The sequence below is a fragment of the Geospiza fortis genome, unplaced genomic scaffold, assembly GCF_000277835.1.
Source record: "Geospiza fortis unplaced genomic scaffold, GeoFor_1.0 scaffold294, whole genome shotgun sequence".
Lineage (NCBI taxonomy): Eukaryota > Metazoa > Chordata > Aves > Passeriformes > Thraupidae > Geospiza > Geospiza fortis.
Genome location: NW_005054407.1, coordinates 1,542,133 through 1,548,132, shown reverse-complemented (window position 1 = coordinate 1,548,132; position 6,000 = coordinate 1,542,133).

Here is a 6,000-nt window from a genome sequence, read left to right as displayed (position 1 = left end):
TATTATTTAAAAAATTAATTAAGATTAAAGTCTGATGCTGCTAGTCTCAGTTGTACTTCTTAGATCTAGTGAAGCTTTTTTTTTACTTGGAACCACTTTGTAACAGAATTGGTAACACTGCCAGTGTTGAATCTAGAAATAGAAATGAACAAATATGTGATGACTTTCAAACAGTTAGTGTTTGAAATAGAATAGAAATGAACAAATATGTGATGACTTTCAAACACTGTGACAATTAGTCATAGAGCAGTAACAAAATTCTTGTTTGTGATATTGGAATTACTTTTCATAGTGGTAAGTTGTGGAATTAGAGAAGTTATTTGTGAACTGACTGAATGAATCAGAAATGAACATTAGACTAAGTATACCAAACACATCCTCTTCTTCCATACAGTGACAAAGAAATGCAGAAAAACTAGCAGTTAATGTAATGACGAATAAATTTTGAAAATGTTTTGCTTTTCCTTGTAGGCCTTTTCTAGATAAAAATGTAATTAAAAATTAAGAAAGCTTTATCCATATGAGGGCTCTAGCATGAGTCATAATGTTATTATGGCCCATTAAAATAATGAAACTTTGGAAGTATGACTTCTATTTCAGTAATAATCACTTTTTTTCCTTTTTCCCAGTATGATACAACACAAAATCATGATCCAATACTGTCCTTATGTGACTTCCAGTAGAAGTTTTGCATCCTGACCAAGAGGAAAAGGAAATTTTTTGCATTTTAAGTCAGTCTCACAGCTTTCAATTAATTTTTTATATTAAACAATGTACTGTGAAAAGTTATTAGATTTTTTTTAATAGTGGTTTGTTTCTATACATTTCCATATCCCCATTCTATAGTGGATCGGGTAAAACTGCTGCAAATAGTAGGTGGCACTTACACTTCATCAGTTTCTGTTACTTTCTTTTTCCTTACAGAAGCTTGTCTAAAATTTTAAATCGTTAATAAGAGTCTTAATATATGATCTTACCTGCATAATGAAAGATTAGTACAGCTATGTAAATATCTGGTACTCTTCTACCCATAGTTTATCGTTATTATGTCCAAAACTAGTCTTACTGCATCTTTGTCATTCTCCGTTGCTGTAAGCCCTGAATCTGGTCATAAATTGCATCAACCTAGAATGTTTCAGAATTTATATTTATACAGAGATCAAGACACCATTCTATTTAATATATTATTCTTATATCCAGCAGACTATGTATTGAGGGTAAAAGTAGTTATCAAAACAAGAATTTGTTCTGAAAATTTCTGTTTCTGTTTAAACAAAAAGAACTATAGTCTTCAATGACAGTATTTAACATAAGGGTTATTGAGCTACGGTGACTTGAGCTGGCCAAAGATTTGTTGCAGTGACTTTCTTTCAGGTGAGAAGGTAGAAGGATTCAAATTTCCAATTAGATTGGCAGCCAAACAATTTTTCAGAGGCAGGAACTAAATAGTTACTTCTGCCCTTGAAATGTTCTGTGTCATGTTTCCAAAGAGGTATCTTTATCCCAGCTGTTTGAGACCAAGGAAAAGAATTAATGGTAGAAATACCTGCAGATTCTTTAAAAGTCTTTTTGTTAACACAGTGTTATAAAATCTCAGTTTAATCAACAAACTGGTTCAAAAATATATCAAGAGTTACAATAATGAAATACATACATCAACAACAGCATTAAAAAGAGCAAAACATTTCATTGACCTCCCACTTGTAAGGTCTGGAAATTTATATGTTCTACAAGGGAAGTATCTTATTGAATAAGGAACTTTCCCTTACACACTGGAAATGGAAAGGTAGTTGTACTTCAACCTTCAATTATATTTAGACTTTATTTCATACTGACACCAACAATTGTTAACATCAATATAAAGGGGTAAAAAATAGTTTAGCTTTACATTGCTTATTCTTACATTACCTAGACCTCTTCCTCAGGAGAAAAAATTCCCTTAAATCAATATGTTTTGTTTAAGAAGCTTGATAAACAGAAGATAAGGATCCCAGAATTTAGACTTTCTGATATAATATAGTTAAGGTGACAAAAACAATCTTATATAACGTATTTGTCATTATTTTTTGACCCTGTGTCTTGAGTACTTCAATATTAGATTGCTTTCCACAAAACCAAGCAGAAATATTTTACTAGCTGAACTTCACTTTATATAAAGCATAGGAGTTATTTATTTGTGGCTTGTGAGTATTTCAGCACGTTTCTACATTTTGAGTTTCCATCTAAATTTCATACTTCAAGGGTTACATCTGCAGCTGTTATATGAAGAATGAACCTTTTTTCACTTAAGTAGATTTCCACTGGATTAACCTTGCACTTTCAAAATGTACCATTTAATCAGTGCTGCTATTTTCTTGTAATGGAAAAGAATGAAACTTATGATTGTTTGCTTTGTATGAGCGCACAGTACAAACAATAAAGTTTTCTGCTTGCACTGCAAAGTCATGTAACCGTGGAGAAAAATACTATAATATGTAAGATTATATAATTATGAAATAGTGGTATTAATTTTTCAGTTGTCTTTACTTAAAATAAAGCAAAAAATATTTATTCTGTATTCCACATATATATTTTACATAATGTGAAGATTATTTTAGAAAATTATTTCATGGAAAGGATTTCAGACTTGAAAGTGGTGAAGAAGCTGAAATAAATGTGCAAACTGATTTATATATGTCAAATATGTGATGCAGAAACTTTAATAGAAATATATTCTTTATCATAAGACCAAATGGCATAACATAAAATCTTATAGGAGAGGGAAAGAAATTGTATTTTTTGCATTTTCTCATTCTAAATATCCTGCAGCAAAATTTCTAGTGAATCAAAAATCTTAAAAGAATTATTGTTATTTTTATTAATTGGTAATAAAACATAATTTGATATTTTAATAGCTGATAAGTCGAAAAACAGGAAGTGAAGTTTTTGTGTTTAATGATGCTTTATTTTGAAATCAGAAATATGCAGAAAGTGTAATGAGTCTGAGGATGAGGAACAAATAGAAACATGTAGAACTTTCAAGATTTTTTTTCTAGTTGAGTTGATAATGTGAAGAAATTCATATATTGCATGAACTGGAAGACCCCTACATTAATTCTCTGCTCAAACTTTGGTTGTTTTGTGTTTTGGAGTGTTTTCTGTATTGTGTAAGACAGATTTTGCCTAAAAATTTCAAGCTGTTTTCAAACAGAAGTTGAAGAAATACCATTTCACACTAATATACTTATTCTTACAGTAATTCTGTACAAAATAGAGAAAACCAATCATTTCTCTATTTTCTTTGAGTGTTGATGCCTTAATTTAGATTAAATAACAATAGTCTGTTGTATAATAAATTTTAAAAGCAATTGTGCTGAGCTGTGAGACTTACACAATTTATGATCAAGCCCCCCTATTATTTACTTCCTTTTTTTTTTGTTTTAATTTTACATTTCCCATCACAAAAACTCCTCCTATCAAAGCTGCAGATTTATCAGGTAAATACCAAGTTAATTACTTGCTAGAGATAAATTGTTAGTTTAAGATTTCCCAGCTGATTTCAGTACATTATTTCTCCCTCATGTATTAATAGTAATAAAAGTATTTGTAATATATTAGAATAATTTTCATTTTTGTCCAGTGTGCCTTGTTTTCTAAGCCTAACCAAAATAAAGTTTTATGTCAACCTAATTCCACTTCTCAATCTATTTCAGGTCAACTTTTTATAACTACACATACATATTCATATTCATTAATTATCCTTTTTCTTTGTTTGTTTTGAAGCATGTGCTAGCATCTATATAATCTTATTAGTTCAGAACTTTCATGGTCATGGTTCTATTCTGGAAAACTCCTCCAGAAAGTTGCTGTTGTACACTTTTTAGTCTGTATTTTTATTTTAATTTGACATCCTCAACCACTTGCTCATTCTGATGTACAGAGCAGATTTAAACACATTTATCTTAGCCTCAGGATACTTCTAGTTACAAGGTAACCCACGACAGCTACAGATTCACAGAGTATGTGAATATGACAATGATAATTGGTATCATTGTGCCCCTTCTGACAGGCATCCTGTCCCATACTGAATTAAGAGCATTAATCTACTTAATTACAAAAATGTGATTCAAGTCTCTGTTTAAGAGATTTTCTTTATATATCTGTTGTGAAAATGAAGGAAAATTGATGGTATTTTTTTAGTAGAAAAAAACTTCTTAAAAAGTTATATTTCTTCAAAATATTTCTTATAATAACAAGTAGAAATCCACAAAAGAGAAGATTGTAAAGAGAGGTGATAGAAAACAGTAAAACAACAAAGTATGCAAGGAGAATTAGAAGAAAGGAATATGATTATAAGGGATTGCATAGTTTTTTTCTTGTTAAAAGAGTGTGATTGCATAACAGAGAGGAAATCAGCCTTTTTGGCTTGTCCTGTCTTTTGCACACTCAATAGTAAAAATTAAGCTGGAGGAAACAATGAACTAGCAGGAGATGAATTTTCAATCCCTTCTACTTTAACTTGTCTTACACATTGGAAGTTACATCCCACAGATAAAATTATTATAAAAATTCTCAACTGGAGTTGTATTTATTTTGTTTGGTCATATTTTGGGCCCAGGTTCAAAATAAAGGAGGCATATGGGTTTGAACTATAATCTTAATTTAAAAATTTTAATTAATTTCTCTTATGCAAATTTTAAGGGGAAAAAATGAAAAACATGATGAATAAAGTGCAAAAAACTGTTAGTTAATAAAGTGTAGTAGATAAAGTTCAGTTCAAAATATGTGTGTTTTTATTTTAACACTTTCTCTACATTGACAAGATGTGAGGAAAATAGTCACAGTCTTCCTTAAGTTTTTGTAACTCTGAGATCATACTTAATTTTATATGATGTATCACACACTAAAAACAAAATCTCTGCCTGGATTCATATATTGGGCTCACAGCAAATGAATCAAGCATCAATAATAAATTTATTTCAAATGCTAAAAAAGTTAACTAGAACCTTAGTGATGGAAGTAAACCAAACCTGTACTAGTAGAACTTCACACTAAATTTTTTTAGAAGTCAATCTAATTTGGAATTATCAACTGAAAGCAGAGTAAGAACATAACAAGTAGATTGCTGTGGGAAGAAGAATAACAAGATTTAGTGAGAAAAAAATTGCATTGTTTATCTCAGAAACATTCTAATAACTTAGGCAATTTTTGAAAATATATGTTTGAAATTAATTATTTTTAAAATTAATAGGGTAATAAGATTCATAACTAGGCTCAAATTCTTCAGAATATGTTTAAATATCATTTTTAAGCATAAATGGTCTTGAGTAAATAAAAATGAGAAAAAATAGGTATAAGCTATAAATTATCTGATTATTCTAATAATGATATATTATACAGCAAAATATCTTTACTAATCTCTTATACCATGTAATTTGAATACTTCTGTATCTCTAATTTTCCTTAGAAAAATCCTGTAAACAGGAAATTATTACTAACTTAAATCCAAAGGAGTTTTGGACATCAGGAACTAATGTCCGGAAAACTTTAAGCTATGTCTAGATAGATACAGATATAGTTGGTGAAGCTCAGTTACTGAATACTAATATATTTAATAGAGGTGCCTATATAATATGTCTGATAGGCCTTTCTACCATGTCACAGCTATAATGTTTTGAGACATTAAGCTATTACAAGTGGCCTTAGATGCTTATTTTTATGTAACTGAGCCATTACTATGAGTAGAAGATAAGAGTTCATTTTAATCAATGTTAAATTTCATTAAATCAGGAGTAATATTTTTGTCCCATGTTTACTTTGAAATCTGGGGATAGTTTCTAATGCTTGAGATTCTATACCAGTACAAAGCTTAACACTCACTTTCTGTGAGGTGGAGAAAATCACTGTGGTGCAAAAATTATGTAGTGTAGGGTCCCTTATAGTCCAGAAAAAGAGGAAGATATTCTACATGTTCTTGTGAATTTTGATTAATTTATTTCCTGGTGTTCACCTCTGCAGTGG